General features: G+C 34.0%; 1 pseudogene; it reads left to right on the top strand.

The window, feature by feature from the left end:
* The first annotated feature begins 292 nt into the window (after positions 1–292).
* Positions 293–727, top strand: LOC149193331 (laccase-23 pseudogene; annotated as a pseudogene).
* Positions 728–11,581: the final 10,854 nt, after the last annotated feature.

The raw sequence follows: 11,581 nt of genomic DNA, 5'->3' as shown, positions 1-11,581 counted from the left end.
AGACTACATGTGCTTCTTTTCTCAAATCACACTTATCCACCGGGTGAGGATTAACATAACTATAATTAGATCTAGGGCCAATCAAAATGGAAACAACTCGATCACATAACTTACCTTCCATTTCAATAATGGATGCCTCGTGATCCACATTCTTTTTATCAAATGTTACATAGATCCAAGGAATGCTTTGGGCCACATCCCCAAGTGTTTGTTTCTCATGAGCACTGTAGTTCCGAGGTCTTTGGTCCCTATGAAAGCAACAAGAGTGAAAGTTCTTAAATATAACTCGACGATGCAAGTAATTCTTCAAGGAACGAATATATTTGCGGGTGAAAGCCATCCTATCCATCTCCATGGTTATGACTTCTACATCATGGGAGCAGGGTTTGGCAATTATAATCCACAAACCGATCCTCAGAAGTTCAACCTGGTGGATCCTCCTATGCGTAACACTCTGAACATTCCAGTTAATGGCTGGGCTGCAATAAGATTCGTGGCTGACAATGTTGGTGAGCATTTAATTTGTTTCATAGCATTCCACTTTCCTTATGTACATGTGTCGTCTCTTGTTCTGAATTGGATCATACTTTTGGCATAGTGGTAATTATGGTGATTACTTATTGCAGGAGCTTGGGTGATGCACTGCCACTTGGACGTGCACATAACATGGGGATTGGCCATGGTGTTTGTGGTTACCAATGGAGCTAACGCTCTTTTGAGTCTCTAGTCACCTCCTAGAGATCGTCCACCATGCTAAGGAAAACTTCCACCATGCTAAGGAAAACTGTCATGCATAGTGAATGATCATAGCGATCCTCTATTGCTCCCACTTCATTCTTTTTCCTTCTCGTCATTTTGCTCCTAATTCCACTGTTATGTCTATCTTGGGATCCCCCACTTGTTATGACAAAGTTCAGCGCCATTATTTGTATTCACATTCAATGGCAATTCGTGGAATTTTTATATATCTAATGCAGTTACACAGACATAATGTCGGAAATACTCCATCCTTGTCACCGAGTACGTAAATGAGAATATTCTAATGTACAAAAATAAATAAACATAATGAACAAAGCACAAAATCATGAGTTGAACGAGTTTGAGTGCAAGTAAATCATTCATTTTTATAGTGGCTTCGTGTTATTGAACTAGCTTTTATTAATAATACATTCACGATCTTTTAACCTATTGTGACTTAAAAAGAAAAACAGAAATAAAACAAACCATTTCCAATTTGTTCCTTGCTGAAAATTAGCCTAAAAGAAACGAGAATCGATTCGATTAGTGAGTACCATAAGGAATCAATTCGATTAGTCAGGACATATAAAACAACAGAGTTTTTTTTTAATAATTATAGATTTACATTTATCAACAATACCTTATAAATAATGCACTCCAAATTTTATGTAATTGTAAAATTGGTATACAATAAAAATAATATTACCCAATTTTAATATTTAAATAGCTTCTGAAAATTTAAAAAATGCATTTTATCATTGTTTTGTTTATTAATTTAAATAAAATTATCAGGCTAAATTATGCATTAATGAAATATTAATTGTATATACAATTTTATTAAATTGCAATAGATTTTTTTAAACTAAAATAATCATAAGGTAAATCACGCGAGACAAAATGTTTTTGATATTTAAAACTCGATCAAAATATAACTTATTTGGGTAGTGATCACTTATCACTAGTATGCGAGACAAAATGTTTTTGATATTTAAAACTCGATTAAAATATAACTTGTTTGGGTAGTGATCACTTATCACTAGATATAAAAATATATAATGTGTTAGCACATCCATTTCTCATTTTTTGTTTATAGAAAATAAAAATGGTTGCTGTATAAGAAAGATAATGAAATTTCTTTTGTAAAATATACAAATATATATTCAATTATATCACTAGTTTACTTATTAATTTAAGTAAAATTATATTACAAATTTACATTTTTACACAATTTTATTTAAATTAAATTTTAAATAAATGTATCAACCATCTTTACACACTAAATTTGAGAAAATTCTAACCCTTTTTTTTAAATAATCGTTCATACTAATTAAATATTTATTAAGTGCATTCATATAAAACTTTCCTAGTTTTGAATTGAAAATCATTTTCCTCGTAAAAAGAATATATAAATAACCTAAGCCTTACTATAGTGTTAGTTAATCTTCAACTTTGTGATGGTGGAAACCAAAATTAAAAATATATTTATGGAGTGAATCCAGGTAAAACTTCCATAGTTTTGAATTGAGAATTATTTTCTTAAACAAATAAAATACGTATAAAATCAATTATTCTTTTAAACAAATAAAATAGATATAAAATCAAACTTTTGCTAATAATCTAGACTAAATTTTAGCTAAAAATTATTGATTATATTTTACTTCAATTAGAGTTTTAAAATTAATTTGAATGTGTATATATTTAAATGAACTTTAATATGAAAAATATCATTTTAATATATATAATTAAAAATTATAATATCATATATATATATATATATATATATATATATAATTTAGAAATTTTTAATTTTAATATATTGAAAAATATTTTTTACATAAATATTTATAAATAATGTATTAAAATGTTTTCAACTTGTATTTCATTATGTAATATAGATAGTACTACCATTTTAATTTTAATTTTAATGAATTATAAAAATAATGTTCTATAATATAGAATGGCATTGTAATTTTTATGAATTAAAAAAGTAACATTGTAAAAATTATATAACAAATTCTTTATAGGTTAGTGACAAATTCTTTATAGGTTAGTGACCATCACAAAAGTGAATATTATTAATATGAATTGTGGCAACTCACTTATATATCATATGTTTCTAGACTTCTTACTCATTTTGTTGATAAATAATAAGAATTGTTGTTTTATGATTTGTTGAAAAATAGTAATGTTGTTGTATTACTATAATATATACAAATATTTTGATTTATATTACTAGATTATTTATTAATTTAATATTATTTAGAAAATTTAGATAGTTTTTTGTTTTAAATAAAATTTTAATAATTATAAATTTACATTTATTAAAAATAAAAAAAAATAATTTAACCATATCTTATAAATATTGTATTCTAATTTTTTTCCATTGTAATTTCTTTTACAATAAAAATAACATTACCAAATTTTAATAATTTTATCTCATTGTAATTTTTTTATACAATAAAAATAATATTATCAAATTTTAATATTTTATTTAACATTAAATTTTTAAAAATGCATTTTACCATTGTTTTCAATATTAATTTAAGTAAAATTATCAATAAAAAAATGCATTAATAAAATATTAATATAATATACCATTTTCTCAAACTGTAATAGATTTTTTTAACTAAATTAATTATGATGCAAATCATGCCATACACAAAATGTTTTTGATATTTAATACTAACAAAATATAACGTTTGTGCGTACACTACTACACAAGAGGCCCTTTTAAAATTCTAATTTGAGACGAATTCTCAACTTACCCCATTTCTATTTTTATTTATTCTGATTATTTTTTTTTTTTTTTGGTTTATTTTTGTCTCAATGCCTGTTTTATTAGTGATAAAATTGTGAAACCTTCTCTTTAGTTACTTCTATTTCAATCGTGAGATACACCTTTTATCATAACGCCTTTGATTAGTGATGAAACTACACAGTGTGCTTGAGTGAAATGCAGTTTCCCGTCAGTTCAAGGTTCTTGATCCTGCGAGTTCTTCTGAAGCCTTTTCATCCCAATGCAGGCATAGCCAAGGAGGATGGGAGTGAGCTTGAGAGGAAATTATAATGATTAGAGAGAAATGGATTTTTCCATCTATTCCCGTCCAGAAGAAATTAAGGGTTATAAGAATGTGTTATGTGTTCTTCCATTCTTGTATATTATATGTGTTCTTGGGGATAAAAATTAGCCTTCCTATTATAAAGTTTATTGCATTCAAACCAACAAAAATAGAGGTTACACCTTCTCGTGTTTCCACATGAATGCAATAACTCTTTAAACTTAGGTGGTGCATCAAACTTTACAACCATTTGAACTTGACTGTACATTCAGATATCAACGAGCTCATCCAATTGACATTTTAATTAAACTCTCCACCCTATGGTAGCTCATGTAAACTGTAAATGAAATTTTCATTTCAAATATACAGAGATGGACTGGGAATGTCTCATTTCACCTCCCAAAATTGAAATGGCAGATTTTGGTCACTTAATGTAAAAATTCCAATCAAAGCAACAATCATACAGTAATTTAAGTTCGACTACTACCACATACATTGTTTTTTGTATTAAATTGTCAATCTTACTTGTAATTAAATTTATATGGAAAAATATTGAGACTCCATGGAGTTACGTATATTCATTGATGATTGTTTTGAAATCAGAATTAATGATTGTTCATTGTGCGGGAGTGTTGAGATCCACTCAATGAGCTAAGTTCATTGTGTAGAGCTTCACACTCCAAGATAATGAGTCAAAGCACACACATATGAATGTGCATTATTATTACCTATGAACCTATTAACATATGCTATCGAGGTAGATATGTTATTAACCTATCAGTATGCATGTAAATTAAACTATTGTTAAAGGTTGTGCGGAGATATTTTTTCTTTCATTGTGTGGAGTTTTCTCGGCTCTCTGTACAACCCTTAATCAATTAATTAGCGATAGCGACAGAGGCATGGACTATGTTGCATTGTAGCTATTACTCTTTGTAATATATTATATGGAAATAATATATATTACATTGTTATAATATGTAAACAATACATTAAAAATTAAAAGATTTTAATAAAACAAACTTATTATATGTTAGTAGTCCTTTTATCTATTTTTTTTTAATTAGAAAAAAAAATATTTATATTAATGTGAAAAATATGTGTTTGGAGACACTACCACATAACAAAGTTTAGAAAAATAAAGTCTTTCTCCCATTAAACTACAAGAAGTTATGAGAAAGGGAAGGGCTAGCAATAATGACATAATCAAATTATTCAGAAGGAAGAACATTTAAATCGAGGACACACCCCATAGATAGAGAAGAGGAGTGTGCTGAGGAAGAATCTCCCTAATGGAGCTAACCTAAACAAGGTTGGAGATCCACTAATTATTTTCGAAGAGCTTCTGACTCATCCGTAACAGCCTGAGTTTTTATCCTCTGTTGAGTTGCCAATGCATCCACAATAGTCTGCATTTTTACCCTCAGTTTGATAAATAATTCCATAAGCAAAATTAACAAAGATGTAATTTGATTGTATTGGAGTTGAAGATGTAGAATGTCTTGTTGCAGTTGAGAAAGGGCCTTTTCCCAATCTAATTTCACAAAATTAAAGAAGGTGAAAAATAACTCTAAAACCAATTGCACTATAAGCCACCATACTACTACACCAATTGGAAAATTTCCAAATGAAACCACAATTGGAGGTACCCCACAAAAGCGAGGTACCCCACAAAAGCAGCCTAGAAAGGCCTCTCACTGCACAACTAAATCCACTCAAAGGGGAGTGAAACAAAAAATAAGGAGAAAAAATAAACCCCAACACCAAGATAGCACTTGATAGACCATAATACACATGTTAAACACCAATGATGCTAAAATCCACCCCACTTCCACAACCCCTATCAAAGTTCCATATAAATCCCTGATTATAACTATCTCATGAAGACCAATTGTTGAAGCTTTTATAGAACCACCAAACCGAATTGGTGGGGAGGGGGAGAAACTAGAAAAAAATAAACCTAGGTGTTGGGACAACATTTGTTTATCAAAAGGGTCAAAATTCCAAATCCTTGGAGAACATTGATTATACCAGAAAAAAATTTTTCTTGAAAGGTTGAGGCTGATGGGGGTTGCCTGGAAACACCCAAGAGGGGCACACAACATCCCAAAAAGGAGAATAGGGTACACAATGAATATTTTCCCAAGGAATCCAACTTCAATAGTAGACCCCCCTACTTCCTCATAGAGACACAGAACAATGTTTACACCAATTCTAGACTTAAAATCAAATTTAAACTAGAACTGAGATTGCCAGGACCTGTGGAGGCAATTATAAAATGTAATCATACCTTAAAGTGGAGATTTACTTATAGGTTGACTTGATAGATCCCATATGGAGCTCTATAGTGAAGAAATCTCTCAAATTTCAAATCATTTCTCCCCCCCATTGCGCAAAATGAAGTTGGGTTGTCATTTCCTACATTTTCACCATTATGGAGCTCATTTTTTGTAGATACAATTAATTCAAAAAATATTATGGTTGGTTATATCCCCTCCTCCTACTGTGGGAACCAAATCACCAATGATTGCAAAATGAATTCCACATTAACCTTCCCCTGTAGAGAAATGAATTTCACCACCTTGGTTACAATTTTTTGTTGTCTTGCAACTGCAACATGGATGTGCATGAAGAGAACATGGAGGGGGCAAGTTGTTAGACCCCATTCCTTTCCCGACCATTTCCAACCTATGATCCATTTCCATTTTTAAGAATGATTGTGGATATATTTGCCCCCACCCAAGAACTTTGTGAACCATTGAAATTTCATGGGATAGGAGAAAATAAAAGTTGATCATTAATTATTAATGACCCCCTAGTAGCTTAACTTCTTAGTTTTTCATTAGGTATGATTTGATGTTGTTGATCCTTAAAAAATCATAACATTGATATTTAGAGAGTTGAGAAACAATACTTCTAATCCTCCCAATGATTACATTGAATGGAGTCCCCTATGATTAAAAATTACAATATTGTGTAGATTTCTTTCCTGAGCCAACGATAAACCTAGAGTCCTATGAAGTTGAAGATAACCCCACCTATCCTATCTAGCGTTTTTATAAACATTCAAATTTAGTGAATGTAGTGATTTGTTGAATAATTTGATATATATGAGATAGGTTGAACTTTATGTACATGTTGTAGTGGTTGTGAAATCCTACAAAATTTTGTCTTGCACTCAAATTTCAAATAGTTCCTTGGTCTTTCCCTTGATTGTTGCAAACACTTGAGCTCATTTCATGAGATTTCTTAGAGCCTTTTCATCCCTTTTTCTTGTTTGATCAATTGTCATCTTTTGGCATGTTTGACTATTTACCATGCTTGCAGACCTTTTCTGGTGGTTTCGAAGGTTGGTCTTTGTGTATTTGAGTTTTCCTAGGTATGTAAACACCCATCATACTCATACAAAAGGTTTTAAGCACTGTCACACAAGTGTCATCACGATCGTCCTAAATTATAACTCAAGTGTCGCACTTGTCGCTTCTTGTTATGCGACAGTCTTAGAGAGGGTAGTGCTTTGTCTTGTTGTTTCGATGGTCTATGTTGTTGTGTTGTCAAAGTATGCTAAGTGTGTGATCACAATTTCAATTTCTTCACAAGTTCACTTTCTTCTAGCACTTAGCCATTTCTCTGAAAATATTCTCGATCAGGAAACTCAGTTTCACTAGACCCTGACTAAACTGTGCACTATGCAGTCTCAAGCCTTAGTGATGCAACCTTTCTCCCTAGAACTGCACAGTGTATAGTCACTATCCCCCATGGTAGTTTCACTGTGCAATTCCAAAGCTGAGAAACCTCTGTTCATCCTCATAATTATGCAGTAAATCCTCCTAGCTTGATTTGAACTGTGCACTTCGCAATCTCGGTCCTCAAGCTTCTCCCTTGGCTTGCTGGAATCTCGCAATGCATAGAGATCCCAACCTGCCTTGCCTCTCAGAACTGTGCAAAAGTGCTCCCTAGTGTCCTCCCTTAGTCGGAGCTCACTGACCTCATGAACTGTGGAGATATTTCCTCCAGGTCTCTCTGCTGCCTAGTCCTCCTTGCCTCTAAAAAAAACACATATTTGTCTCTCAGGGTCGCATCTTGCATCAACCACTATCTGTCTCAATTGCGCAATCCTATATCCTAGTGGTCCCTGCGTAATTTTTCCCCTCGGTAACGACTGTGCTTAAAAGTTCCTCAACCAAGCCTGAGCTGCGCTCTACGCAGTCTTAGTGACCAACCTCTCTCCCTGTCACCTAAAACTACATAATGTGTAGTTACTGAGCCCTCTCTCCCAGCCTGTCACTTGTCCTGGGCTTATTTCATGGATAATAATGCATCATCTTAGACTAGGGATTTTTTGGATTGATGTCATCCCGTCATGAGTGAATTGCAGGAATAGGTACATTTCAAATCATGGTGAGATGATGAAGAAGGAGGAAGCATGCCTAAAGACTCACTTGTAGTTGGACAAACAAATAAACATATCAAGAGCAAGAGAAAGGAACACATGTATGAAACTACCTCTCAAGACCAAAGATTATTGAAGACTCCGCACCATCAAGCTATGTGGATGAGAGAAAGCATATCTAAGAACACATTTATCACTCAGCAACAATAGTGGCTTGACCTTGCCACCTCAACAAACCAGCCCATGTCAACAGTCTCATGTCAAGTCGTGTCATGAGTTGCAAAGGCCACATCACTATTATGAGACATTTATATTTTAAATCAAATGTAATGTAAAGTGGACATCCAGTAGACACACATGAATATGAAGAGTCATGTCATTTGAAAAGTCATAGGAAGTTGAATAGTCATGAGGGTATTCAAAGAGTCACAAGGGTCAAGCATACCCCCTTGTTATATATACCCCCTCATTGTATGAGGAAAGGAATTTTTCACCTTGGATCCTCCCGCAAAGCATTAGAGAGACCAATCAGTCCTTTGAGGAGCAAGGAGTGGCTCTAATGTCCCACTACTGGGGCTAGTGACGTGCAATGTAAATATGTGTCTTGGAACTTTTGCTTAATTAAAGAAGCCTCTATGGGCTAGCACGTTTTGATGCATGACTCATGGATGTTTGTAAGACTATTTTGTGAATGTTTGTATTTCATGTTTGCTTTCACATGTACTAAGATAGTTGAACTATTTCAGTTATTTTAGTGCTTATCTTGTTGGTAATGTGTTGTAATGGTTTCCACGCTATCTCATCCTTGTGGACTATTCCACGAGATACTAGAAAAACAATTCCTTGCTCACCAGTTATAACGACCATCACACCTGTTGTGGACTATTCCGCTGGATGTTTAATGAGCCCCAGAAATGGGTAATTATATGGGCTCATTTGGCCTTCTAACTTAACTTAATCCACCATTCTCATTAGTTTATTGCATGTTTTTTATTATATTTATGCTAATAGAGTTAATTGGGTTAGTCATTATGCCATGAAGTCTAATGTGTGCTTTATGCAGATTTTTGGTCAATTTTGGGACAAAGTCAAAGGATTAATGAGCATTTGGCAGCCACTATTTGAGGAAAACAAGGGAGAGGATTTGTAGGAGGCTATCCCCCTCATTTATGACTCCCTACCTCGAATCCTCCTTCAAAAAACTCGGAGCACAAGAAGCCACATTGATGCATCAAAAGGGTAGCCGAGCAAGTGAAGAAGAACTGTTGCCTATCTCTAGTCTTGGGAGCCGAGCCTCCTTGATTTTACGAGAGCTGTTGGAGGCTCCAGTTGTGTAAATAGGATGGATTAGGTGCTCAGTAGTTTAGTTGGATGTTAGTCAAATTTTCACACTTTTGTTGCAACTCTTGCTTAACTCATTTCGAGCTTACTTTTTGTGGACAATTTTATGTAATGTGATTATTATTTTGATAATGGAGATGAAATATTTTCTGAGTCAGCAATGAGTCCTTTTAGAGGACTGAAGCTCTTGGGTTAGGGCCCAACCCAAGCTACCCAACAACTCTTTCTTTGTACTTATATGTTTTTTCTTCAGTTCATGAATTAATTTCTGTTAGATAGATTCATTTTCCCTTGATTAGAATAGGTTGCTTTTGTTGGTTTACATAGCTGTTTCCATTTTAGTTGCTGAAGTAGGTTAAATAGAGATAGGTGAAGATCCAAAAGGGCCATCAACAGAGCCTTGATCTCCTTTCCTCCCTTTGGGGCCATGATCTGAGGTCAAGGCACTTTTGCTGCCATTAAAAACACATTTTTGCTTCCTCCATGTAATTTCTAGTGTTGTGGTTTGATTTAAAAGTTAATGCTCTGCTTCAGATCCATTTTTCCATGTTCATTTCTATTTCTGCAATAAATCTCTTTCCATGCTATCCTGTTCATATAGCACTGTTCAACATTTTATTTTTCTAGGTCAAAATTTAGGTTAACATAAGAGATAGTTTTGTTCTTTTGGTACAACTAGTTCTTTTCTTGCTCAATTTCAGTATTTTGACTTGCAGCTCTCTTACAACACACCTCTGCTCATAATACATCAATAAAGTAGCCATCATCATCTCTTTTCTCACAGGTTTCACAAGTCACTCACAGCCCTTCAAGAATCTGCCCTAGTTTCTGCATTGTTCTCATAAGCTTTCCTCTTGTCTCTTGAACAAATCCAACCATCATTTTCTTTACTAATCATCCTTGATAAGCTTTAGACACCTTGACACCTCCATCTAATCTTCAGCTACCCTTTCCCACCATTTTTCCACCTTTTAAACCTCTAAAAACAGTTCTCGACATCCTCCTATAGATCCCCTGCAGCCTCCTGTAGAATTTCCTGAAAGTGACTTTTTGAAGTCCGATCGCAGAGGAAGTCTCCAGAAGGTTACCAAAGGCTTCTTAGGACTCCCCCACACCTTCCTACACCTTTGAAAACCCCAAGGTCGCCTTCCATCGCCACCAAATCCCTGCCACAACCACAAATAGATAAATTACAAGCATAACAATTTCACGTAAAACACCCCAAAAATCCAAAAAGATGTTTTTTTCTCATTTCCTTCTAGATGTAGCTTGAATAGATGTAATTTACTTTCTCAGTAGTCAATGGCACTCATTTCATCAGTTTTCATCTCTTTTTCTGCAAAAGTAGGGTTAGTAGGAAGAATTAGGGTTTGCTAGGGTATGCTTTACACTCCAATCTTCTTTCTCTTTCTGCAAGTAGAATAGCCTCTTTAGAGTTAGCTTTCTTTCATCATAGCTAAAAAATTCTTCTGAGAATTCATAGAAGTTGGCTTTAGCTCCTAGTGATCTTGTGCTAGCTGACCAAGTGACAGCCTACAGTAAGAGCTAGTACTTGTGCATACAGCACCATCCCTGCCAAGTTTGTTATGAACTACCGGGTTGATAAAAGTAAAGTAGGAAGCCCTAGGAGTTGCAACATTCTTGCTGCAATACTGGTGCTCACCAATGTTAGATAGATCTTCCCTTGTTCATTGGTTGTAACGACTGTCACGTCCACTGTGGACTGTTTCCTTGGATGTTGGACATGCCTTTCTAGTTCATTTGTGTCTCTTCCTTGGTGGTACTATTACCTCTCACTTAGAGGCTCAATTTTCTCCCCCTTTTGTAGTAAGAGAACCTAGACACAGTTGCACTGTATGCTCACCAAGCACTCTCACCTTGCTGTTCGAAGACACCATTGTATCAATCTCCTATGCTAAAAGCTAGAGCTAAGGAAGATCTTTGAGGATTTGGCAACTGAGTCTTTATACTGGATGGGACTCCTACACCAAAAGATGTGAGGTCTAATTGGGACTTCATATCGGGGAGATCCCCTTAGTTGATGGATTTC

The sequence above is a fragment of the Pinus tabuliformis genome, chromosome 2_2 (assembly GCF_031772625.1).
Source record: "Pinus tabuliformis cultivar Carrire ecotype Pingquan chromosome 2_2, CPIR1, whole genome shotgun sequence".
Classification (NCBI taxonomy): Eukaryota; Viridiplantae; Streptophyta; class Pinopsida; order Pinales; family Pinaceae; genus Pinus; species Pinus tabuliformis.
The sequence above is the reverse complement of the archived record's forward strand: the minus strand, read 5'-3'. Positions and strand labels throughout refer to the sequence as shown.